This window comes from Aedes aegypti, chromosome 3, assembly GCF_002204515.2.
Source record: "Aedes aegypti strain LVP_AGWG chromosome 3, AaegL5.0 Primary Assembly, whole genome shotgun sequence".
In the NCBI taxonomy this organism is placed as follows: Eukaryota; Metazoa; Arthropoda; class Insecta; order Diptera; family Culicidae; genus Aedes; species Aedes aegypti.
Genome location: NC_035109.1, coordinates 71,741,797 through 71,769,666, shown reverse-complemented (window position 1 = coordinate 71,769,666; position 27,870 = coordinate 71,741,797). Strand labels below are relative to the sequence as shown.

At 40.3% G+C, this 27,870-nt stretch overlaps 1 protein-coding gene across 3 annotated transcripts in view; it reads left to right on the top strand.

The window, feature by feature from the left end:
• Nucleotides 1-27,870, top strand: part of LOC5574559 (connectin) — a 764,796-nt gene that overhangs the window by 17,497 nt on the left and 719,429 nt on the right. Inside the window, exons 2-3 of one of the 3 annotated variants that reach the window (XM_021849123.1) lie at nt 2,603-2,702; nt 11,270-11,581. The gene's annotated coding sequence lies outside the window, so the exon portion shown is untranslated. Of the gene's footprint in view, nt 1-2,602; nt 2,703-10,939; nt 11,109-11,138; nt 11,582-27,870 lie in introns of those variants that run through there. The other 2 variants (XM_021849121.1, XM_021849122.1) reach the window with 2 other exon arrangements.

Below are 27,870 nucleotides of genomic sequence, written 5' to 3'. Positions count from 1 at the left end.
ACGTTTCAGAAGAGGTTTCACGAAAGGAAGAGCCATGTTAATGAGGTTTCTTGTTGCGGGAGAAACTTCCAATATTTTGAAGATGATTTCCACAATCCCAGAAAGTGTTAGTTTGTCGGAAGTTTCGACACTTTCCTGTCGAGCCGAAGGAATATTTGCGTGTTGGCTTTCTGGGCGAAAAACTGGGATATCTGGGGTTTTAGATGATCCCGGAAGTGACGGAAAATCTCCAGGGACAAGTCTGAAACCTGGTGGATTTGCTTTGATAGCTTTTTCGAAACTTCTTGACTTTTTCAGGGAGGGTCGGAGTTCCTGCTGTGCGTTTTGAGAATTTTGCTGACGATGTCGCAGCTGTCTAGCAACAGCTCGCTTTCTCTTTGATCCTGTTTGCACAATAGTATACTCTTCACCCTCCTCAGAGTCAGAACCTTGCTCATCGTCAGCTAGGGAGGTGAAGATATTGTTGCTAGCTATTGGTTGGGCTGGCGGAGCAACAGCTGGGGCGATCTTCTTCAGCATTTCTGCGTAAGAACGCTTCGATCGTTGCTGTAGAGATCGAATTTGATGTTTCTCCCTCTCTATATACCTAGGACATGTGGTGAGCTCATGTGGAGCTTGACCACAGCATGTACACTTAGGTTCTGTACTGCAGGCACCCTCAACATGTTGCTCACCGCATTTAGCGCATCGTGGTTTGTTACAACAGAAAGGTGTGGTATGACCAATCTGTTGGCACTTATCACAGTGCATGACCGTAGGTTTATAGAGGCGAACGGGTAACCGAAGTTTCCCGATCACCAAGTAGTCCGGAAGCGCCGATCCAGAGAATGTGACGCAAAACGAATTTGAGGGCTGTTTTGTGCCATCAGGAGCCACCTTCTTCATTTGTCTGACATCAAGGATAGTGACTGGGGGAACATCACGGTTTTTAAACCCTCCAGCACCAGCTTTGATGTCAGCGCAACTCAAATACGGTTCGGTGACAACCCCTGCGATCTCAATGTCTCGACTTGGTATGTATACTCTGTACTCCATCGAGAAGAGCTCGTAGGAAGCAATTCTATTTGCCTGTTCACGATCACTGACAGTGATTCGGAGCTTGTCACGGCTGGGTGCATCTACAGACTCGATGCCCCGAAACGACTTTGCCAAATCTTTTTCGATTTGCAATTTGTTTAACGGTTTACCTTTGGGCCGGAAAAAAACCAGAAAGGGACCCTTAGATCCGGGCGGGTAAGCTTTCTGGCGGGGGTTCGCTTTACCAAAGGTGGAGGGGAGCGCTTGCCGTTGATGTGCAGAGGAAGAATTCGAAGAGGATGTTTCCATTGGTACTTGTGGACTGACCAATGTTTCGTACGATGGTGATTCAATAGATTCATCCTCAGAAAGATGGGTAATGGACTGTTCGATTTCAGGCAACCTCACTGGAGTTTGTAATTCAGGCGCTCCTTGTAGGGGAGAAGACCCTGTTTCTAATACGCCGGTCTCCATAGGGGAGACATTTTCAACAAAATTATTGTTTGACTCGTCTTCGGAGGATATTAGAAATTGCGAATTGCCCCCGCCTTCATCATTTGGATCCATTGTGTTGTAATATTAACACAAGGGAAAATCAAAAACCTAACTAATATTTACAAGTGGGCTTTTTTTAATTTAGCTCACAGAAAGTAGCGTTGGTTCACGCTTCGAGAAAAATAACAATAGCAATAATAACCAAAAAAAAAAAAAAAATGATTTGATTGATTTTGCACTGCTGTGTGAGTTAATCAATATTAATGCAACACAAAAAAAAATCAAATTAATAATACAAAAAAAAAAAAAAAAAATAATAATTCAGCAAAAAAAAAATTCTATTTTAGTCAAGGGAAAAAACACTTCGAGACCACTGTGTAAGTCAACGTAGATGAAATTGTCCGACCGACGGCAAACAATGCAACCAAGAAAATATGAACAATTTACCTAACCACAGCGTGCTACAGCTTGTTATCTGCTTACTGTAGGTAGTCAAACAGGCGGCGTTTTCTGACCTTGGCTCGTTCGATCTGCTGGAGCTGGGTACAACGATGAAAGCGCGTTGATGTTTGCGATGGGCACGATGGTAGATGACGGGGAGGAGGGACCCCCGGTTTGCCCTTTGGTGATGCTTCGACGCACAGTCTAGCCGTAGGACTAAGCCAGGACTAGCTGCTTCCACGTGTTGCGCGATTACCGTTTCGTTCACTGGTAGGATTAGCGAATGATAAAAAAACTCCACTTGGAGAAAAACTCTACCGAAAAAACGAATGGTTCAGAGCACGGAATAAAGGCGACCGTCTCGATAGAGCGCACGACGAGGAATGAAGAAATCATTTTGTAGTTAATATGAATGATTTAGTTGTGTAAAACTAATCATATATTCAGCGTTGCTGCCTCGATGATTTCTTGAATCATACTTAAACTGATTTTGTGTTTCAAAATTCGATGTCTCCTTTACTCGATGTTCACAATGTTGAAATGATACCAAGAAGAAACATAAACTTTAGTTTAAGTTCTACATCCAATACAAATTGCTCATGTATCACTAATCAATAAACTTCATTCTTCTTGTTTTTCTTCCCTCCAGTTTCCTCAACATAAAGTAAACTCTTTCCAAGAGGACATCCATCAGCACTCTCCAGTAAAGGGCCATCACTCACGAAAACAACAGCCAATTCAGAGCAAAGGTCGGAAACAATCCCAATCCCCTTTTTGGAGTGCTTTAAATCAAAAGTCAAAACAGAGAACACTGATTGCCAAACTTGCCCACCCCGAGTTCCGTTCGAACCGTTCCGAGTATCATTACGGCGGAAGGGACGAAGATATTGGCAGCAGCCAAACGGTCGAAAATCGAAAGTGAAGAGGTGTGAACGGAAGTTTCAAGTTTTGCAGAACTCCCCGGCACGACCAGGGGTGACTCGGGACCCCATCCACGGGGAAAGGCCGACACGGTCGTCGTCGTCGTCGTCGCGCAGAGGAGTAATTTGGGTCAATCTTGGACAAATTTATTTTCCTCCCCAATCATGTTTTCATTCCCTACTTCTTCTTGGATTTTACGTCCTCACTGGGACAGAGCATGCTTCTCAGCTTAGTGTTCTTATGAGCACTTCTACAGTTATCAACTAAGAGCTTTGTTTGCCAAAGTTGCCATTTTTGCATTCGTTTTTCGTGTGGCAGGTACGATGATATTCTATGCCCAGGGAAGTCAAGGAAATTTCCATTACGAAAAGATCCTAGACCGACCGGGAATCGAATCCCTATTTATGCCCTAATATTGATTAAAAAAGATTTTTATAATCGTTTGCCGTTATACACGAAAAAAAAATGATTCTTGAATCATGGTTTACGAGTCACGAAATTCATCGATAACACGACGAAGTGATTGTTTGATAGAGTGAGTGGCTTTCAATCAGAAGGTTCATGTTTTGAATCCCGTTGTGACATTGTTCTTCAGTTTTTTCCTCATTATGTCGATCATAAATGGATACAGGAGTCATGTTTTCATGCATTTGATTCACGATTCCACGCAAAACGCGCCAAAAATGTAACGCGTGTGTTGGGTTACAACACACACTGGGATCATGATATCATGAGCAAAACCATAGTTTTGAGATTCTGTTTTCTATCCGTGTAGACAAAAAGTTTCTGAGTTCATTTTTGAAGGAAAATCGTTGGAATACTCTTGCAACCAATGTGAAATAGTTTCGTTTGGTACAATTTAGCAGGAAAAAAGCGCATTCTCTGTTCTCGGTGGTTTAAGACGTTCGATGTCATCAGAGAAATTATTCGTATTTGAGTTTTGCATCTTTTAAGAATAAAGTTGGAGTGCTTCGTGAAGCCCAAGCAGGACAGTTCGGTTTTGCGTCGTCCGATAGATTTAGCTCACAGTTTCGCGCATGTTTTCGTCGCCGGAGATTTTGTTTTTTCCTGTTTTGGAGCGTCTTGCTGGGTAGTGCTTCGTGAAGCCCAAGCAGGACCGTTCGGTTTTGCGTCGTCCGATAGATTTAGCTCACAGTTTCGCGCATGTTTTCGTCGCCGGAGATTTTGTTTTTTCCTGTTTTGGAGCGTCTTGCTGGGTAGTGCTTCGTGAAGCCCAAGCAGGACAGTTCGGTTTTGCGTCGTCCGATAGATTTAGCTCACAGTTTCGCGCATGTTTTAGTCGCCGGAGATTTTGTTTTTTCCTGTTTTGGAGCGTCTTGCTGGGTAGTGCTTCGTGAAGCCCAAGCAGGACAGTTCGGTTTTGCGTCGTCCGATAGATTTAGCTCACAGTTTCGCGCATGTTTTCGTCGCCGGAGATTTTGTTTTTTCCTGTTTTGGAGCGTCTTGTTGGGTAGTGCTTCGTGAAGCCCAAGCAGGACAGTTCGGTTTTGCGTCGTCCGATAGATTTAGCTCACAGTTTCGCGCATGTTTTCGTCGCCGGAGATTTTGTTTTTTCCTGTTTTGGAGCGTCTTGCTGGGTAGTGCTTCGTGAAGCCCAAGCAGGACAGTTCGGTTTTGCGTCGTCCGATAGATTTAGCTCACAGTTTCGCGCATGTTTTCGTCGCCGGAGATTTTGTTTTTTCCTGTTTTGGAGCGTCTTGCTGGGTAGTGCTTCGTGAAGCCCAAGCAGGACAGTTCGGTTTTGCGTCGTCCGATAGATTTAGCTCACAGTTTCGCGCATGTTTTAGTCGCCGGAGATTTTGTTTTTTCCTGTTTTGGAGCGTCTTGCTGGGTAGTGCTTCGTGAAGCCCAAGCAGGACAGTTCGGTTTTGCGTCGTCCGATAGATTTAGCTCACAGTTTCGCGCATGTTTTCGTCGCCGGAGATTTTGTTTTTTCCTGTTTTGGAGCGTCTTGCTGGGTAGTGCTTCGTGAAGCCCAAGCAGGACAGTTCGGTTTTGCGTCGTTCGATAGATTTAGCTCACAGTTTCGCGCATGTTTTCGTCGCCGGAGATTTTTTTTTTTCTTCTGTTTTGGAGCGTCTTGCTGGGTAGTGCTTCGTGAAGCCCAAGCAGGACCGTTTTTACATTCAGAAATGGAATAGTGAAAAATGAAAAAGTGATTTGTTTGATTTGTGTCCTCAGTACTGTTGGTTTTTGGCCGCCCGAAGTTCACCGAACCATCCGGAAGTGACATGCAGCACATAAATTTAGAGAATCAATCCGGTGAGTTTGTTCCAGTATGATACTTTTTCTTTTGTGAGCCTTCCGGATCGTTTTTGTTCGCGTCGTGGAACTTCTGATCGTTTCTTGAACGGAAAATGTTATTTTCGGAGTTTGATAATTATGTTCAGATTGCGCATTCTGTCCGGGCGGGTGTAACGCAACTAACAATCGGTTGTGGATGCTTTTTAACTGTTCGATGACCCTGGAGGGATCGATCCTGCTTTTCGTATAATTTTGAGCAGAAAAACCGACTGTGTCCTAGGGTGTTTAGTTCGAACGCGCTTCCTTTCGTTTTTCGATTATCTAAAAATACAGTACCACCCAGTACAGTTTTTCAATGGGCACAGTACAGTTTTTCAATAGGCGTGATTTTTTTTTTTACGCGTATCGTTACACAATCCGATGACCCTGGAGGGATCGGTTTTGCTTTTTACTGGTTGTTGAGCAAAAATATTACTGCACAATCGACAAGCATTTCGCGAAATACTATTTATACTATAAATAAGCTATTGTTTTCTCTTTTGATTGCCGGCATTCAAAAGATTAATTTGAAAACGCTTAAACAACAAATATTTATGGTCTATCGCCAGCTTTCTAGGCGAATCCTGACAATATACCTTCCCCAACCTCCAACTCCGTAGCACTTATGAGGGTGTCGCTGAGTCGGTGGCCTCTCATTAAGTAAGTGCTACATCAACATTTCCTTCCCCTATCCCAAGTTACGGTAAAGATGGGCGTGGCCGGGAATAGCGATATTCATGCTTTTAGTATTCTTGTTTATGATTTGAACAAGGTATACTCCCCTGCCTTGTTCTTGAAAGTAGTCAGGATGAGATTATTAAAAAGAAACATGAATGTTGCTAGTATCCAATCTACGAAGTATACCGTAACTACGCTAACGCTAACGCTAACGCTAACGCTAACGCTAACGCTATCTTTTAAGAATAAAGTTGAATAGGGTGGTCCTTATTCAGCTTAGAATTTTACCTCAAACTTTTTTGTTTGATGACATTTTTGGCAGCGCTCTTCTGCAAACTTTTAGAAAATGTCATTTTGAAGACACTTCAGGAAGACACTTTTGATCTACCTCTTCATTAGGGCTAAGTAAATGGGTTCTGAAAGCTATAATTTAGGGTAGACCTGACAAATCAGTTATTTTGGTCTGACTGTTTTGTTATCAGTTTTACGTAAATGCGGTATTCAAAAGAAATGTAGAGGAAGTTATGATACACATTTCTGCTGAACATTGCAAGTTTGTAATTTTTGTGGTTTTGAAGTTATATGCAAATTTTAGTAAATTACATTCTCACTGTTTTTGCAGCAAAAATAGCCTAAGGTATGGTCTTTCGGATGCCACTAAAAGAAAAAAAAATATCGAACCAACTCCATAAGTTACGGGCATCTAAAGCATTCATAGTTTTTCACTTAAATTTGCTTATAACTTTAAAATCATAAGAATTAAAAACTTGTTCTATTCGGCAATAATGTGTATCATTACTTCCTCTACAACTCTTATGAAGACCACATTCACGTAAAACTGAAAACAAAAAAGTTAGACCAAAATAACTGATTTTTGGGGTCCACCCTAAGTCATAACTATCAGAATCAATTTACTTAGCTCAAATGAAGAGTTAGATCAAAAAAGTCTTCTACAAAGTTGTTCAAAAAACATTTTCTAAAAGCTTGCAAAAGAGCGCAGTCATAAATTTCATCAAACAAAAAAGTTTGAGTCAAAATTTCAAGCTAAATAAGGACCACCCTATGCAATTTTTTGTCCTTAAAGTTGCAAAACTCAATTACGAATAACTTCTCTGCAGACCTTGATCGTATAAAATCAACAACATCAGAGAAAACACTGTTTTCCTGGTAAATTGTGGATTTGCATCCTTCGAGGATTCACCCAGAAAAAAACTCTATAGCAATTATTCGAGACATCTCCCAAGTCTTTCTCCAGGTATTACACTAGAACAATCACTTTAAGGATTACTCCAGATATTTCATTAGAAATTCCTCCATGAATACTTCCAAGAATACATGCACGGGAAGGAATACCTGCTGGCAAATCGCAACGAGAAATCCTGCAAGGATTTTGTTCAGGTAATCTTTCATGGATTCCATCAGATTTTTTTTAGGGAGTCGTTTTGGCCTTTTCAAAATTCCTCAGGGGATTTCTTTAGGAATTCCCTCAAAAATTAACCGTGGAATCATCCTCCAGGAATTTTATCAGAAAATACTCTAAGAATTCCTATTAGGATCTCTAAGGATAACATTAGGTGAATGTCTACCTAGACTACTCTAGGTAAAACTTTTCATGGATTCCTCAAGAAGGTTCAGCTTAGAATTACTGCAAATGGCTTAAAATGGCCTAAAACGGCTTGAAATGGCTTAAATTGTCTTAAAATTCCTTAATGGCTTAAAATGGTTAAAAATGGCTTTAAATAATTTAAAACGGCTTAAATGGATTAAAATGGATAAAAACTGCTTTATATGTTTAAAAATGGTTTATATTCGAAACTGAAAATCGATAACAAAGGCCAAAATAATTGATATAATTGACTCAAAATTACCGTAAATGACTCATTATTGCTTAGAATGCCTTAAAACGGCTTAAAATGGCTTTAAATGGTAAAACATGGATTAAAATGGCTAAATGTGGCTTGAAACTGTTTAAAATGGCTCAAAATAAAAAAATAACTGTTTAAAAAATAACCTAGAATGGCATAAAATGGCTTAAACGGATTATAATATTTTAAAACGGCTCAAAATGGCTTTAAATGGCTTTAAATGGCCTAAAATGACTTAAATGGCTTAAAATGTCTTAAAACTGCTCAAAATGGCTCTCTCAAGTGATTTCTCCATGGAATTCTCCAAGAATTATCCAGGTGTTTCTCCAGAAATATCTCTGCAGGGATTTATCCCGTATAATCTTCAAAATTATTCTTCCAGTAATCCTCCAAGGATTACTCCAGGAATTTCCCCAGGGTTTCCTCCTGAAATGACCCCAGGGATTCCTTCACAAGTTTACCCGGATAAGAGACCAAAGATCCCTTCATAAATAAACCCAGGTACCCCCATTACCATTCATTGGGGCCTTTCTTATCCGAGTGGTTAGAGTCCGCGGCTACAAAGCAACACCATGCTGAAGGTGGCTGGGTTCGATTCCCGGTCGATCCAGGATCTTTTCGTAATGGAGATTTCCTTGTCTTCCCTGGGCATAGAGTATCATCGTACCTACCACACGATATATGCATGCGAAAATGGCAACTTTGGCAAAGAAAGCTCTCAGTTAATAACTGTGGAAGAAGTTATAAGAACACTACGCTGGGAAGCAGGCTCTGTCCCAGTGAGGACGTAAATACCAAGAAGAAGAAGAACTTCATTCATCTATTTTCCTATATAATCCATCAGAGATTCCTACAGGAATTTCTCCAGATATTTACTAAGCAATTTCTTCAGCATTTTTTCCATAAAAATCTACACGGGATCCTCAAAAAATTGATCCAGAGATTTCTTCAGGAATATCTGCAGAGATTTCATCGGGTATTTACCCAAAGTCTTCTGTAAGATTTCTGCAAGAGACTTGGAAAGGATTCCTCAAGGGATCCTCTCATTTTTTATTCTTGAGATTACTCTATGGATTTCTTCATGTAATACTAAAGAGATTTCCCCCTATTTTTTTTCTAGAGAGGACTATCAAGGGATTTATAGAGATTACTCTAAGGATTTCATCGTGATTTTTTTCTAGAGGTTTCTCCAGGGATGGCTCAACGAACTTTTCCAGCGATTACTCCAGGAATTTATCCAGGGACTTATCAAAAACTTCTTCAGTAAAGGAGATATTCAAGCAATACCTGGCAAATTTTTTGAAGGAATCCCAGGAGGCACTCTAAGGGTAATTCCTGATTGATCCTTAGAGGAATTTATGATGAAAGACATTTTTACAGGAATTTTCAGAGGTTTACTTGGAAAAATTGGTGGGAATTTTTTAAGGAAAATATTAAAGCAATTCCTTGTAGAATCCCTGAAGGAATTCCTAGTGGAACCTCTGAAGAAATTCTTGGTAGAATCCCTGAAGCAATCTCCAGAATAATTCCTGGAGGAATCTCGAAAGGGGGAAATTATCACATGTATACTTAGAGAAAAATCTGTAGAAATCGCTGATCAAATAAAAGGAATTATTTAAGACCTCTGGAGATATTCCTGGACAAAGTCAAGAATTTTTGTATTGTCTCAGCTAAGATTTATGGAGGCAAGTCTGTAGGAATATAAGGAGAAAACGTTTGAAGAATTCTTAAAAAAAAAACCTCTGAAAGAATCCCTGGAGAACTCCCTCCAATAATTGGTTGATCAGTTCCCGGAGTAATCTATGAGATATTCCTGGAGGAAAATCAGTAAAAACTATATTGGAGAAACTTATGGAGGAATCACTACTTGAAAAATCTCTAGAAGAATCCTTGTAGAGATTGCGCTGCAGAAATCTCTGGAATAATATGGAGGAATTCCTAGAGGAACATCCGACAGAATTTCTGGTGGAATTGCCGAAGGTATTCTTTGAGCCCTGATGGAACTGGTATAAAGAATCTAGTAACGATCTAAAGTTCTCCTTGAGGAAATTCTCAGACGAATCTCTGACAAAATTTCTAATGAAATTCCTGGAGAAATCTCTGTCGAAATGATAGAGAATATCTTGGACGAATTTCTAGTACAATCCCTGGAGGAATCTTCGAAGGAATTCCTGGAGAAATCTGGAATATTTAATTTGGCGAAATTCTTAACGAATAAGAGGATCACTGAAAAGAAATCGCTCATATCAGTTAATTGCTTACGAAGATTTGTTAAAAATGCCTACAACCGAGTCATCAATTGAAATTTAGTTATGAGTTTTAATTTTGATATGTAAGATTTTAAAATATCGAAAATACTCACCAGTGCCCCTTGATTGCCGATTGTTTCAATCAGATATGTACCGCATATCCCTCTGTCTAGTAAAGTCAAACGACTTTATCGAAAACATCAACCTTCGTACTGATCTGCATCGGCAGCAGTAAAAGCTTAAAACTTGCAATGCTCACTGGCGTCCAATTTTGGAAAGTGGCGAAAGTGGCGAACCAGAACAAAAACAAAGCCAAATGCTCGCGAGCATCAGAGTACTGATTAACTCGTATCTGCTATGCTCATGAGTGAACGAAGCTAAAGTGATTCGTGAACGTGTTCGGAGCTGTTCAGAGAAAATCGTGCTTTTGGAAAAAAAGGCATTTCCCTTCCGAGATTTATGATTTCCAAGGATTGGTCAAAATGGTAGTTTACTGTCGATTTGATGGTTTGATTGGTCTTTTTAAACCATAATAAATCAGACTTTGTTCGGTTACTCGCGAGTAAATGTTCGCGAGCTTTTTGTTATTTCTTTTGGTATGTTCTCCTGAGCAGGTTGATGTGAACTAACTCATGCCAAGCCTGCTCGCAAGTCTGTCGTGTGTGTTGGTTTAAACTCTTGAGGTGCTTCGTGATGCGAACATTTTCACCACTGCCTGTGCGTTGTAGTAGCAGAATATAGTAAAAAAATAGCATATATGGCACGTAATGTTTATGTGTGGAAGATTTTTTATAACAAAATAAGCAAAAATTGTTGCAAAACAATAAACAGCAATTATGGAAAAAATCACTACAGAAAACCAATAATTCTAAATAAATAATGACTAGAGATTAAAATCATTAATAACCTAACAAATTTTGAAATTATGGTCACGAATTTTTCCCAATTACTCCTCTGTGCACCGTCAAGTTTGCCCATCTATCAGAGCGCTGGTTCACAGAGGGATGTGCTCCAGCTAGCCAAACAACTCTGTACAAATTCGAAACTCGAGACAACCATTTCCAAGAAGTTTTCCTCCACTTGCCGCCGGCCAATTGCTGCTCTTCGTGCGAAATCAAAATCACCGCGGCGAAGAAAAGTGAGTTTTTGTTTTATCGCGTTTCGATAGGAGTCGGGGAAGAAATCGTCAAGAGGAAGAGACCCTATATTGGAAGCCGAAGTTTAGCGCGAACCGATCCAGCGAGGGTGCGTTCGGGAGCGGGGGGTGAAAAACAAGTGTAAATTGATATTTATTGCCAGTGGGATTCCGGTTGCCACAGCGAGTCGAGTTTTGTCCATTTTGTTCCGGATTCGGAGGGAGCGGGGGGCAAAGTTGGGTCCAAGGACGGGTGGCTGCCCGTTGCCATTAACCTTGCCAATGGTAAAATAACAATTAGAGAAAATTGGAAAACGGAAAAGTTGTGCACCGGAGCAAAAAAGAAAACAAAAAACACACAAGGAAAGAAAGGAGAACCGTGATTGAAGGCGAAGTGTTAGTGTTGTTTATCGTAAAAAAGGAACTGTGAACCGTAACCCGGGTGGAGAATCTTGTCAGCTGTGCAACCTAATTGGGTAAGTTTTTATTGCCAATTGAGGATCGTTTTTATGTCCGTTTGAGAGCTACGATGTGGGTTGAGTGATCTTTAAGTGTCGTTAGGCTTAAACGGTTGAGTCTGAGCCAAATTAGGGTACTCAGCTGTGGTATTTAAGTTATAACGCTAGTTGAGGAGCTTAAAGATGGCTTCCACAATGACCAACTTGTGCTCATATTTCCATATCCAAAAGCAATTATTTAGAGACAGCACCTAGGGTAGAAACACTGGTTTTAGCCATACGCCAGTTGTAGCCAAAGTGGATTATACACCATTTTACATAGCCAATCAGCATGAAACCTTTTGTGTTCAGTAGATCACATTCATATGATAGAGCTACATTTATTTACTCATCCAAATTGATTCAAAACGTAAGAAAAATAATTAATTTTCTTTATAATTTAAAGTTCCATACACCTAATTCGGCCAGGGCACTCCTAATTTGGTCACTCTCATGAGAAATCAATGCAATTGGCCAATTTAGGAACCGAAGTTAAATCTCTGGCCGAAACTGGTTCCGTTGGCCTATATTGACCAACGGGATTTTGAAAGCAAAAAAATGGTTTTAGCTCAGTTTTGATATTTTACACACATAATATGGATTAAAAGCTTGCATTTGACATATTTGTAGTATAAATACGGCTTCCCATTTAATTTTCATTGACATTTTCTCTTAGGCTGGCCAAAACCGGTGTTTATACCCTATCTGATTTTCATTTTGCTGTTTTGAATACTCGGAACTTATTCTGATACGGTCAAATAAATACAAAACACAAAAAACGTGAGAAAAACAGATAATTTTGAAAGTTTCCCTTGCACTTCTAAAAATATATCTATGAATGATTGAAACCCATTCAAGAATAAATCTACAGGTATCAGATTTGACATCATATTTTAACGATAATCAACTCACTGAAAAACCTCAAGACCACCGAGCTATAAGTTAGATCAATTTTAATTTTCAAACATGCTTCACCACAATCTTAGTTTTCGTGGATGTTTCCACTTCAATTGACTTTGAAAGTGTTTTATGCTCTAAATTGTTCGTACGTGGAAAAATTCATTGAAATATGTTGTTCCACCACATTTACATGTACTAATATAAAAGTAACTGAAATCGGAAAAAAATGTATAAAAAGTTCGATTTTATACCAGTGAGGTCCCAAATTTAAAATGTGCTAATAAGTACCATTATTCGAATTTTAGGAGAACTGATTTTTTTTACTATTTACACTTAATCAAGTACAATAATTTTTCTATAAGACATTTTATCGTCAGAACTATTTATTCAAATATCAGATGAGGGATCAACTGTTGCTAGTTTATATCATTCAAATCAAATCATATTGAATAGAATCACGTCTAATGTAAGGAAATTTTGCGTTTTACGTATAATTTAATGTACGGGAACTTACGTATTCTCGGCAGTCTAAACCTATGCCGCGCTTCTTTTGTAATTTTCACGGACATCAGCATACGAATTCCGTGTTTGTCTGTTTACAATTATGCGTTGCTCAATCCTCCATCGATTCACACCGCCAGACTTGTTAAAATGCTTTTAGAAAAGTTTTTATACCGCTGCGAACATCTCTTGTCCGTGTGACTATTGTCGGCAGCCTCATTCTCTTAGGCAACTTTCCGATAAGAACTACTGGTGAATCACTTCGGCAGCTCCAAATCAGTCGCATTTTGAGGCGTGTTTATTTGAATTGATGACATCTCTGGCGATATTGTTTGTTCAGTCTCGTAAATCTCGTCAGAGGGAAGCGGGTAGAACAAATAATCATCTGAATGTTTTCATTGATGTGTTTTGATAGAAAAATACTGTGTATTTGGCGTTTGAAAGTTGGTTGCCGATAATAGGAGAATGGTGCCGAAGCCGTAAGTCTCACAATTTAAATTTCCAAGTTAAGAAAATTTGAGATGATTTGTTAAAATAATGGGTGTAGATTTTTTTTTTGAGCACTTCCATTATTCACTTTGATATAAGAAGTTTTTCTAACCCGATTTTTTTTTAAACTTTGCAATAAAATAATTTCAACTCAAAATTTCAATATTTCAAAACAACGCATATTGTTGCCATACATGAGCCCAGAAGCTTTTAATATCCACTTTGCCGAAATGAGTTGAAAGTTTTAGGAATAGATCTGATTCCCTTCTCAAAGTCATAAAGATTTTTGTAATGTGTCCAAAAGATCTATGTTGAATTTTATTCGAGTTAATTCAAACAGACTAGACTAGAACATTATTATGACGACCAAACCCTCCCCGCGATGGAGATGACCTTATGCAGACGGTGCCGTTTTATTTCTATCGGGTCCACTGCTGCAAGTGTTTCAAGTAGGAACAATAGCACGACCGAACTGAAATGAAAACATGATAAAAAAACTTAACGATGTTACGCCAATTTACTCGGTCCATGGCTGTGTCCCTCCAACTTCGATTTTGGCCCACGCTTTCCAGATCTTGTTGTACCTGATCAAGCCACCTCGCTCGCTGTGCTCCCCACCTTCTTGTGCCAAACGGATTCGACGCGAACACCATCTTTGCAGGATTGTTGTCCGGTAGTCTTGCAACATGCCCTGCCCAGCGCACCTTTCCGGCTTTCGCAACCATCTGGATACTGGGTTCGCCGTAGAGCCTAGCGAGCTCGTGGATATTTCTCCGCTGCCACACACCGTTCTCCTGAACACCGCCAAAGATCGTCCTAAGCACCCTTCGTTCGAACACTCCAAGTGTTTGCAGGTTCTCTTCCAGCATGGTCCATGCTTCATGTCCATAGAGGACCACCGGTCTTATAAGCGTTTTGTACATGGTACATTTGGTGCAGAGGTTAATCTTTCTCGACCGCAGCTTCTTCTGAAGCCCATAGTAGGCGCGACTTCCACTGATGTTGCGTCTCCTATTTCACGACTAACGTTGTTATCTGCCGTTAACAAGGATCCGAGGTAGACGAAATCATCAAACACCTCAAAAGGATCCCCGTCTATCGTAACACTGCTTCCCAGGCGGGCTCTGTCGCGCTCGGTTCCGTCTATAAGCATGTACTTTGTTTTCGACTCATTCACCACCAGGCCGACTTTTGTCGCTTCACGTTTGAGGCGGGTGTACAGGTCTGCCACCGTTCCAAATGTTCTGCCGACAATATCCATAACATCCACGAAGCAAACAAATTGGCTGGATCTTGTGAAAATCGTACCTCGGTTATTGAACCCGGCTCTCCGCATGACACCTTCTAGCGCGATATTGAACAGCAGGCACGAAAGTCCATCACCCTGTCGAAGTCCCCGGCGGGATTCAAACGAACTGGAATGTTCGCCCGAAATCTTCACGCTACTCTGCACACCGTCCATCGTTGCTCTTAGTAGTCTTGTGAGCTTCCCGATAAAGCTGTACTTGTCCATGATTTTCCATAGCTTTTCGCGGACGATGCTATCATAACCCGCTTGAAAATAGATGAACAAGTGATGCGTTGGGACTTGTATTCACTGCATTTCTGGAGGATTTGGTCCGTCGTTGAGCGGCCATTGATGAAACCAGCTTGAAAACTTCCAACAAAATCATTTGCTATTGGTAATAGACGACAGAAGTTAATCTGGGATAGCATTTTATAGGCGGCATTCAGGATAGCGATCGCACATTCCAGTTTGTCGCCCTTCTTGTTGATGGGGCATATGACTCCTTGCTTCCACTCCTCCGGCAGCTGTTCCGTTTCCCAGATTCTGACAATCAGCCGGTGCCGACAGGCAGCCAACCTCTCCGGGCCCATTTTGATGAGTTCAGCTCCAATACCATCCTTATCAGCGGCCTTTTTATTTTTGAGCTGATTGATGGCATCCTTAATCTTATCCTTCAATGTAGGGAAGGTTGGTATCCTTCGTCCGCCGTGCTGACGTAGTCACTTCCTCCACTGTCGTGACCCTCTGTGCCTGTGTTCTCCGTTCCATTCAGGTGTTCATCGTAGTGCTGTCCATCTTTCAATCACCTCACGTCCGTCCGTCAAGCTACTGAGCTATCCGCAAGACAAAAATTATTTGCTCACAAGTGCCGCCTAGTGGCAAAATTTCGAAACTTTCGGCTTAAATAATGGTAGCCCTTGTGATACTAAGCAACTTTGCCGAAGAGCCAACTTTCTAAGTGGTCAGACTACTGAGCTATGCGCAAAGCAAAAATTATTTGCACACTAGCGCTGCCTAGTGGCAAAATTTTGAAACTTTTGGCTCAAATAATGTTAGCCCTTGTGATACTGAGTAACTTTACCGAAGACGCCATCTTTCTAAGTGGTCAGGCAACTGAGCTATACGCAAAACAAAAATTCCATGCTCACTAGCGCCGCCTGGTGGCGTAATTCCGTATCAGAATGACCACCACATGTCAGCCCTTGAGCTACTGAACAACTCTTCCGAAGACACCAACCTTCCAAAACATCAGGATTCAGAGATATCATATGTTACAAAATTTTACATTCTTATCCCTCATGGTTCATATAGAGCAAATCAGAAAAAGCGCCCCTACCGGCCAAGTTCTCAACTAAAAGGATGATCCTCAACTCCTAAAGGTAGATCGTACTTAGCACTGAAACTTCGCCGAAGACAGTACTGTGCTATATCTGTTTTTCCATACAAAATGCTCAAGTTTGGGGTGCTGTATCTCAGCTTCTGGTAGTCCGAATTGGCTGAAATTTGGATGACGAACTACAAATAACTTGAAGTTTTGTCTGTAAAGGAATTATCACATTGCAGTCATTTTTCAAAGAGATTCAGAGGGTTGTTCAAAGACAAAACTCAGTAACCAAGAGACTTTTTTATTTAATTCAAAAACGGTAAGTGTTGGGAAGTTGGTGTGTTCTGCAAACATGTGTGACTTCTGAAATTGAACAACTTTGTGGAACAGACCAATTTCCCACAACCTACCGTTTTCAAACTTTTAATAAAAAACTCTCGGTTACTTACTTTTATCTTTGAACAACCCTCTGAAACTCTATAAAAAATATTTGTTGTTCGTCATCCAAATTTCAGCCAATTTGGACTACCAGAAGCTGAAATACAGCACCCCAAACTTGAGCATTTTGTATGGAAAAACAGCATTTAGTTACTAACTATTGTCACTGACTGTACATGAGAATAATCAATAATTTCCGTTTTTTTGTGCTTTGAAGGCCTCGGGACCAAAGGGGCTATTACTGTTCTTATTTTTTCTTGAAAGTTCAGTTAATTTTACGATTACTGTCAAATTTTCAGCGATGTATGTTCTTTAGTTTTTGAGATATATTTTTTGAAAATAAAAAATCAGTAATTCACTGTTAATCTCAGCGCATTAGATTTTTTATTTTTTTTTTAAATCATAACTTTTGAACAGCTCAACCGGCTTTCAATCTTTTTTTATGGAATGAGAGCTTAAGATTTCAACTTTTCAAAAAAATATATAAAACTTTGAAAAAATATTTTTTTACATGAACATAATGAAGCTTTCTAAAAAACATTGAAGTTTTTATATTTTTTTGCAAGTATTTTTTTTAGGATTTTTCAATTTTGTCTGAAAAGTTAAAATCTTAAGCTTTCATTCCATAGAAAAAGATTGGAATTTGGTTGAGCTGTTCAAAATAGAGTTTTCAATCCCGGGAACATTTCCCGGGAAATGAGATTTCCCGAGATTCCCGTTTCCCAGGAAATGATTTTTTGTTTCCCGAGATTTCTGTATTTCCCGGGTATTCTAATAAAAAAGGATTGATCATCCATTTTCAAACCAAAACTATCGTATAATTTACTTTTCATATCATTCTAACCTTACTAGTTCACTAGTTATACTTTGTTTTTTTTTTTTTTTTGTTAAATGGATAGCTTTTTGACGATAGGTTTTTTTTCTCAGAATAGATTATATGCTACACAAAATACAGGATTTTTCGAGGGATCATCCATGAATTGAGTATGCTCATAAAGTTTTCATGGAATTAACCGTCACATTTGCCGTCGTTAGACTCTAGTTGGTTTTTATTCTAGTGTTTGAAAGGTTTGATTTAATGCTGGTCGGACTCGATTATCCGTTGCATCGATTTTTTTTTCACTCCGGATAATCGAATCCTCCAGATAATCGAATCACTAAAAGAAAAATTAAAATCTGCATTATAAGAACATAAATATTATCTCTTTTCGTTGTTTTATTTATATAATGCAGTGACGTAGCCAGAAGTTATTTCTAGGAACATTAGGGATCTTGGGAAGAAATTATTTTGACCGGCATACAAAAAACCTCTTTTTCAAACCCCTTTTTTTGCCAACATTCACCCCACAGTTATGGATAGCACACAGATATGGATCAGAGTTGGAATAAAACGGGAATATCTCATCTAATAGAGTTGCAATTACGCAGAACATATTTTACCTAAGTGAACCATACATCTGTGAAGCATCGCAATCAATAATAATATGCTTAAGCATATTTTTTTCGTCTGTGGGAAATAAAATGCCAACCGTATTCCCAGAAGCGGCAGATAAATTGCTGTTATAGTGTTCTGATCCATAATATGAGTCGATTTGATCGATTTGATCCATAATAAAGATCTTCCTCTTTCACAAGAATAATCTCCACATGGACTCAATATCATAATTTGTGTTGTTCTGAAGCGAAATCAATAGATTTGTTGAGAAACATGAATAAATTACTTACAAAAAAGAGAATATAGGTATCATACAAGTTTACTGGTATAAAAATATAACAAAAATACGAATAATTAAAAAAAAATCATCAAATTTGCATTAGCTTCACGTTTTTGAAAATTTCCCGGGATCCCGGGATTTCCCGGGAAATGGCAAATTTATTTCCCGTTTCCCGGGAAATCAAATCCCGGGAAATTTGAAAACTCTAGTTCAAAAGTTATGATTTTTTTTAAAAATAAAAAATCTAATGCGCTGAGACCTACAGTGTGTGCTGATATTTTATTTTCAAAAAAAATATATCTCAAAAACTAAAAAAACACACATCGCTGAAAATTTGACAGTCAACGTAAAATTAACTGAACTTTCAAAAAAAAAAAAAAAAAATGAGAACAGCAATAGCCCCTTTGGTTCCGAGGCCTTCAAAACACGAAACAACGGAAATTATTGATTTTTTTCATGTAAAACAACCATTTTTGTGTAATTTCCTTTTTTTCATGAAAAATCAAAATCTTTAGCTTTCATTTCGTCCGAAAAGATTGAAAATCGGTTAAACGGTTCAAAAGTTATAATTTTTGAAAAATAAAAATTAAGCAAATTAGTTAACATTAAACTGAGCATGAACATAAGAAGATCGTATAATTCGTAGTTGCTACTCCGTGATTGACAAGAGCGATCAAAGTTGCACAGAGATCTCATGAATAAGGCTTGGGATTCACCATTTTCAATGTGCACAAATCAAGAGATCAAAATTTAAAAGTCAATAACGTTCTTACGGTCATTGGGGAAATGAATATTGGTGTTCTGGCCGAGCAGTTTAGGCCCCTAGAAAGAAGAGAAATTTGAATTAGAAGACAGTAAATCATTAAAAGTCGATTAGCTACTTACCAACCCAATCATTCACACTCAAAATAATTATGTTTGTTTATTTTCTGCCGAGTTGACAATAGCAACATATGATTACACAATAGTATTAGTAGGCATTCATGAGTTAGTGAGTGCCAACCTACATAGTCTCATTTTGACAAACTGACAGCATCGACTTGCATGCAAGTTTTATACAGGGAAAGCAAGTGTCACATAAAAGTGTGTGTTTACACGCACACAAATCGACGGTTATTTTTCTGCAGGAAGACTGAGGATAAATCAAATCTATTGAATTTAGAGGGCAAATGAAGGTTGAAAAACAACCAAATTGTAATTTGTAATTTGTAATTTTGTAATTTTATTGTTAACATCACGTAAACTTATTGGTAACAACCATTATTCAAGTCAAGGAAGTGGACATACAAATAAGAAAAATTAACAGCGAACAGCTAATCAAAGAATCACATCTTAATTTCTAACAAGTAACATGGTCACTGTCGAGTATGCTCAGCGTCCAGAGCAGCTTTAAAGGATGTCATCGTAGGGGATCTTCTGGTTGCTACTGCCAATCGGTTCCAGCATTGTGCCCCGTATATCAGTATACTTTTCCCGGAAGCTGTTGTATGGGCTGGCACAACGAAGGAAAGTGTCCTGTCCATTCGTCCTCTTCGCAGATGTTGTAGGAGGTAACTGGGTAGTTCACTATGGTACCCTTTTCTCAAGAGATAACAGGTCCGGTGGTGATAGTTCGCTTCGAGGTCTCGTCCAAATACGGAATTCCGGAAAGTAGCAGTCGTGTCGCGTCTTTTCAGATTGAACACAAATCTGACTGCTGATTTAAACGCTTGGTTTAATTGTTGCTTTTGACCAACAGAGAGGCCAGGGTAGTATACCGTATCGCAGTACATGAAGAGAGGTCCAATTACTGCTACAACCAGCTTTCTGCGGGTTTCGGTAGACAAAATGCTCGAAAAACGTCTAAACGTGCGAAGTGTAATATAGACGTTCCTAGTAACATCGTTGACTTGTTCAGTCCAACAGAGGTTGCTGACCAATTTCAGGCCGAGATTTTTCGCGCTACTGGAAAGCTGGATGGGTTGCGAACAGAAGGAGATGCTGTTGTTCGGGGCGATGGTGCCGTTGCGTGAAAAGATGATGGCCTGCGTTTTTCTCGAATTGGGAAACAGTCCATTGGAAATCGACCAACGTTCGATTGATGCAAGATCCCTGTTAATTTTGTCCACTAGTACGTCTACTTCCTCAATCCGTCCAGAGGCATACAGCTGCAGGTCGTCGGCGTATAGGTGATATTCACATTCAATTACGTCGGCTATGCTATTGATATATAGACTGAACAGCATCGCACTTAGGCACGAACCTTGAGGCGTTCCGTCTACCACTGGTAGCTCCGTTGAATAGTCGTCTCCTACACGGACAATCTGGCTTCTTCCACTGAGATAGGACGATATTAAATTGATCGCAGATGGCGAAAAATTGAATTCGCGTCGTAGTTTGTCTTCAAGCTTCTTGTGTTTTACACAGTTAAATGCTAGAGAAAAATCTACTAGCACCATCAGGGTACATCGCCCGTTATCTAGGTTCGCATAAATATCATGTGTTACCTTAGACAGCGCTGTACTGGTACTGTAACCTCTTCTGTATCCAGATTGGTTGGCAGCGACAAGTGGAGGTTCTGCTTCCTTCAGGTATTCAGAAATTTGCAGAAGCAGGATTTTTTCCAGCATCTTTGAAATTGAATGTAATACGCTTACTGGACGAAAGTCTTGTGGAGTAGCCGGGCATGTCTTCTTGGGAATAGGGGTAACTACTGTCTTTTTCCAGATGGAGGGAAAAGATTTGGTTTCGATGATAACGTTGAAGATGTTGACTAATACAGGGAGTATAGTGGGGCTCAACAGCTTAATAAACGTCACTGGTACACCATCGCTGCCAACTGCACTCGTCTGAATTTCAAATATGGTGTTAGCGACCTCGCGCACGTTCTTGGGTCGAAAAGCGAAAGCATTTGGTCTAGGATTCTCAACTGGTTCATTTGGGAGAGGATGGTTTCTGACGCCGTTCAAGGGTTGCGTTACATTTTGATTTGCGAGAGATAGATGACCTTCAGAGAAGAATCGATTTAGGGCTTCTGCATCTACAGGATCCTCGGGTGAAACGTTTTTAGCATTGTTATGGATCCCTTCACGGCGCAAGTTACACCATAACTTTTTAGCTGGTAGAGAGCAATCAAAATTACGCTCAGCGTAACGCTTTTTGGCCTTGAAGATTAGTGTTTTTGTTCTATCTCTTTTCTGCACGTAGTCACGCCATTGGGCGTCTCCTCTGACTCGATTTGGATTCCTACTATAGAGAGCAAAAGCCATGTCCTTAAGTGAAATCTGTCGCTCGATTTCCGCAGTAATCCAAGGCGTTCGTCGGTCGCGGACTGTGATTATGGTCTCGGGGGCATGATGTTGCATCAGGGACTGTAATGCAGACGTGAGTAGTTCTGCCTTCGTGTTCACATCTGTTGCGTTATTAATTTGATGCAGATTGCTGGTTTGGAAATCGATCTGGAGCGCCTGAGGATCAATTCTCCTAAAGTTACGTACCTTAATGCGTTGAGGGCGAGGATTTTGAACACGAACATTGGCGACTAAGAAGATGACTTCGTGGTCGGAGATAGTATTTCCAGTGGACGTCCTAGAGCACTGGATTAAAGCAGGTTGGTCAGTTACCATAAGGTCAATTGTTGTAGAACTGCTCTCGGTAATACGCGTTGAGGATGTGGGCAAAACTGTGAGACCGAAAGTGGTGTAGATTTGATGAAGTGCCGCAACATTAGCTGATGTTGTCGTTGAGGCTACATTGATGTTATAGTCACCCAGGAAATAGGTCTGATCGAGGTCGAAATCCATCAAATCAACCAGAAGCTTCTCGTATTGTTGAGCGAATAGTGGGTTAACCCCGGAAGGATTGTATATAACACCTACTCCAACTTTGAGGTCGTTTACCTCGGTGCGAACTACCAGGTATTCGAGTCGCATATTCTTCGGTATTTGCGGATCATGTTCTGATTTCAGTATCGGCACTGCTTTCACACCTTCACACCTCCTCCATACGTTTTGCTTCCACGGCCTCCATTGCATGGGAGGCAGTGTTTAGTAAAATTATAGTCGGGAACTCGAATTGGACTGACTGGTGCCGATGATTTCAGCTTTGTTTCAGTTACTCCAAAAAAGTGGCATGTTTGTTTGTTAAGTAGTAACTTAATTCCGTCGATGTGTCGTTCTAAACCTCGTACGTTGAGGTGGCCGACACGCAAATTTGATATGTTCGGACGTGGCATATTCATTATTTTTGGAATCGTCGTCATAGTTCATGCGGAAAGTTAGTGGTGGTTAGACGAAAGGGAAATCTGAGTCGATTCGGCGTCGAAAAAAACGGATGAATCATTTGTGCTGTCTGCGAATCTTACTAACTCGAGCAAGTGCTGAGAATCCTTCACAGGGGTATATCGTTGATTACCTGGTAGTAGCACTGAGACACTGTCGTGCCGGACGAAAACTGATCGAACGAGTTTCTTCTGTTTCATTCGAAACGCAAGATTTCGGGCACGGAAACTGGAGATGGACAGTACTTCGTTCATGGTGAATCGGTAGTCAAGTGGCATACCAATTCCAAGGTTGCAAAGCCTGAAATCCTTATGTCTTTCGTAGTACTTTTGGAGAACGAACTGTCGAATCTTATTTCCGTCGAAAACGATTACAATCGTAGGTGATATCGACCTGTCGGTCCATTTTGAAGGATTGTACGGTAGACGGAAACAGTTTGTTACGCGTGACTTTGCTTCAGGCATGTCAAGGATGTCGAGTGTTCTTTCAACTATTGACTTGATGTTCTCGCCTTGCTGCACAGGGATTTTGTTTAATGCTATCCTGAAACCGTTCACGTTTTGACTACACGTTTCAGCTAGCTTCACACCGGACTCGATGATTTCGAGTTTCTGATCGATATTGTTCAGAATTTTGTCGTTTTTCTCACACTTAGCTTCAGTGCGAATCATCACTTGAATTTGATTCTGAAGACGTTGCATCTGCTTTTTGGTGCCAGCTTGGATGGTAATGAGTTCATCCTGCAGCTTTTGAAGCTTGGCACTAAGCGCCTGGATTTCGTTCTTCAAGTGCTCAAGATCATTGTTGGAAACAACGTTGATTGGCTCGGATTTGAGAACAAGATTGCCCTTTGGTGCACATTGACTCAATCAGGTTCCATAAGGACCCACGGGGTGGGAAATGATATAAATAGAGACCCTGATGCCATGTATAAATCATTATCAAACTACCATCGAAAGTAAAATATACTTACCAATCTAGCCCAAACCAAGTCGTTATTCGTTGACCGTCGAAAAAGTGAACCAAGTCGTGAAAGCTGCCCCATACCAGTGAATCGAGTCCAAGTTCCAGGGAACGTGACTCTCAAAGAGGTGATCCGCAAGTAAACCTTTTCCTGCCCGGTGACCTAAAATTCTTCCTTTCGGAAAAGAGGTCGCTGCGAAAACAACTGGGTTGGTGGGATGAGGTAAAAATCTGGGAATTGCCTTTAGTTGGTGATGCGATCTTTGACATTCTCACGCCAAACTGGATTCGCATTGTACGCCGAAAGTGTCCATCACTCGCCCTTGCAAGGCAAGAGCAAGCGATACGATCAAAAGATCAAACACTACTAACGCGAATTGCGATCCGCGACACTTTGCCCCCACCGAAGTAAACGTCGTGATCCTAGGGTGAACTACAACAACACTACTCTCTTTATACAGTGAACATTAAACAAAAACAATTAAATCAGCATCGCACAATGCAGCTATGAAAGTAATAAATTCCTAAGAAAAAATCTGATAGTTTCTGCTGCATTCAGTTCAAACTTGATGTGGTAGAAAACTAAAAAAAAGTACCGTTTTGATTCACATTACGGACACTTAAGGCCTCAGTGAAGTATAACCCAGCTTGGACCATACAAAATAAATCATTCTGTATGATTTTTTAGCGTTATCGAGCGTCGAAAGCCCTTAACTTTCGGATGGTGGGTAAAGAATACGCGTCCGCAACTTGAATAATTTTAAATAAATCAAAACGTGTGGCCTTTTCATGATTCTTATTCCGGACGCTCCCTCACTTTTGCCTCATATTCCGGACGCTTTGATTCGAATTACGGACAGCTCATGATAATCAATTATGGAACAGTCAAATCATCAATTGAATTCGTTCAACCACTAAAGAGACGTCTAAGGTAGTTGGGCATTATAAATTTGCAATGATATTTATGGAAAAAACCTAATAAAACGAGCCTCGAAAATGAGAACTTTTGGACGGCGAAAATTGAAACATTTCGTGTGAAATGTTTCCCATACATACGAGAGTGTCCGGAATTTGAAGCTGTCCGTAATATGAATCAAAACGGTACATCGAAGTCACCGCCCGAAGTCGCTTCCCAGATTTCCGTTTCCACAACGCTAAGCACTCCCCCATGGCTTTCGGCGGTTCAACGCCATCGTAACCAACCGAAACCGGTCGCCGTAGTTGTAGTTAAGAAGGGCAGCAACCGGCACTATGGAAAGGAACCCCCACAGCTACACATGCTGCATGTGCTCAACCGAAAAGCGAAAATTCCTACGGTCCAGTAATGATCAAAGGGATGCGGCAATGGTTTCCAGGTGATGATTTTTCGCTCGCACTGCGCTCTCGGATGGTGGTGGTCGGCTACCTATTTGTTGTACCAGGGTGGTCAAGAGCGGTGGCAGGACAACGGGTCACGGTACACAGTACTCCCTACAGCGTCATTATCAGGAACAAAATCTACATCAAATCCGAAGTCACCACTCTTTTTCTTTGGCTAAGCTACATGTCTGAGTAAAATTTAAAAAAAATCTCGAAAATTTATTCAAACAGACTCAAGTCAGAAAAGTATACAAACTTGCTCTATCAATCCTACACACTTAAATTATTTCACCGACTTCAGTAAAACTTTTCGCCGAGAACCCAACAGCTGAGAATTCTGTAATTTTCAATGACGAATCTCGGTACTCATTTTACCAAGATCTCGGCAATACAAATTTTTTGCCGAGATCTCGGCGAACGTTACCGAGATTCGGTAAACGTTTACCGAGATCTCGGTAAAAGTTTTACCAAGAATCGTCAAATTATTACCGAGATATCAGCCGTTGGGTTCTCGGTGAATCCGTTTAAGTGTGTACGTGTTTTGCAGACGAAATTCTACATGTTCCGCTTTAAACCAACTCGGCTTTTCACTTTTAAAACGTTCAATTTCATTTCAGACATGCATCTTAGCCAAAGAAAATGACTAGCAAGCAAAGATTTGATGGAGATTTATTTTTGAAAATAACGGTTTTACGAGCACCGTGGTTCTGCCTCCCCGTCGTCCCTCATCTTCCGCCCGATGAAAACTTTCGATGCTATTTTGAACCGCGCCATTCCGACTGGAATGTAAAATGGGAGTGGTTGACTAAATGTCTGTAAAGTTTTCCCGAGCGTGAACTGCCCGAATAGTCTATCACCGATTGGGGCTCGAGGGCAAACCTAGGTGGTGCTTTGGTTTTATAGGGCAGTATTCCTAGTGCTTAGTTAGATTAGTCCGTATTGTGAGCGATTTAGTCGTTGATTGCCGTGCAGTTCCCTCCTGATGAACCGGTCTAGCAGTCTGCACCGGACCATAGGATGGCAGTGGGTGGAGGTGTTAAATGAATGAAATCAACATAAAACTGGGAAACTTTTTATAGTGTAGGTACAGGTGTTCATTAAAGAGTGGAAGCTCGTTTGAACTTTTGCTCACATTTTCCCCCGCCCACGCCCCACGCCTAAGCCAAGCAAAAGAACATTCAGCACCCGGAGTAGTTGTAATGAGTCTCTGGAACGTGCAGGTTGATTAGTGAATGAAATTACGTTTTGCACCCGGCAACTTGCTCGTTTGCCCGGAACATCAACCGACCGGTGGAGCGGAGAAAATTTTATCTTTCGCCGACCTCATTTAATAACAATTAATATTCAGACGAGAAGCGAAAACAAATTTCCACTGCGATGGTTCCGGAGGCAGCGATGAATTTAATAAGGAAAATTCGTTATCCATCAAAGGCACCTTTTTTCGTAGTTTACTTGAACCTTCCGCTTAGTTTGGGGAATTTTGCGCAGTTACTTTTTTCCCATTATGTGCGTTCAGTTTCCTTCCATTTTCAGAGCGTTAATATAGTTTCACTCGTTTTTCGGGGTTTCCTTGCTTTCGTAGGTCTCCGAGGGGAGGCATTACTTATTCTGTTAAATTCCCTTAGATAGAAAAAGGGCTTGAAATGTATTGGATTGTGCTAAACTTTGGATGGCCTTTGCATGGATGCGACAATGGGTAAACTCTGCAGAGGCATAGAGGTTCATAGAGCTAAATGTCAAGGTTGATCCGACTCATTCTAGAAAGAGATTTTGAATACTAAGGTCGTTTTCACCGGTGCTCCATTTTTTTGGTCCATTTGTATAACAGTTCCAAAAAAATAGACCACCAAAAATAGAACAAATTTCACCCGCTTCCACCGCAGTTTGGTCTAAATTCAATTTCAAAAAAAAATCTCATTAAGGATTTGTAGGAAACTTCCACCACGAAATAGTTCAGGGATTTTTAACTCCTCCAATGATTTCAGTAGTTTCTTCAAAGTTTTCACCTAGAAATAATTCTGACATTTACCAGATTTTTTTTTCTTCGAATTCCTCCAGAGATCTCTCCTAGTTTCACAAGGGATTACTTCTTAAAAGGATTCCACTATATTTTTTGTTTACCAATTCCCTCAGGAATTTCTCCAGAAGCATCTTCGGGAATTTTCCAAGGATTTTCTTTATGGGTGTATTGTCAGGAAATAATGCAGAGATATTTTTGAAAACTTCTTTGGGTACTCCAGTGTATCCTTGATGGATTTCTTTAGAGATTTCACCAAGAAATAATTCAGATACTTTCCACAAATTCTTCCAAGAATATATGCAAAGACATCTCCAGAAATTTCTCCACAGATTTCATCTGGAATTCTTCCGAGGATTCCCACAGATATTCCTCTAGGGTTCTAAAAAGGATTCCTCCAGGAATTACTCCAGCAATTTCTCCAGGAATTCTTCTAGAAAATCCTCAAAGGATTTTTGTTTTCAGTGAGCTCGTGGAAAAAATCTATAGGGAAATTTCGCCGCGAAATAATTTAAAGATTCTTTCAAAAACCCCGCCAATGATTTCAGTATTTTTTTTTTAGAGATTTCCAGAAATGTATCCAAGAATTCCTGTCGACTTCTTCCGGAATTCTTCCACAGGTTTCTTCAGAAATTTTTCCAGGAAATTCTCCAGGATTCCATCAGGGAGTTCACCAATTTCGCTTCACAAAAGTACTTCCACAGTTATTAACTGAGAGCTTACTATGCCAATGACCATTTTTGCATTCGTATATCGTGTGGCAGGTACGAAGATACTCAATGCCCAGGGATGTCGAGAAAATTTCCAACCCGAAAAGATCCTCGACTGGTGGGATTCGAACCCACGACCCTCAGCTTGGTCTTGCTGAATAGCTGCGCGTTTACCGCTACGGCTATCTGGGCCCCAATTATTCAGAAGATCTTCCAAGGATTTCTCCTGGAATTTTCTCAGGGAAGAAAAAAAAAATGTTTTCGTGAACTTCTCTGGGTATTCCAGTTATTCAAGGATTTCTTCA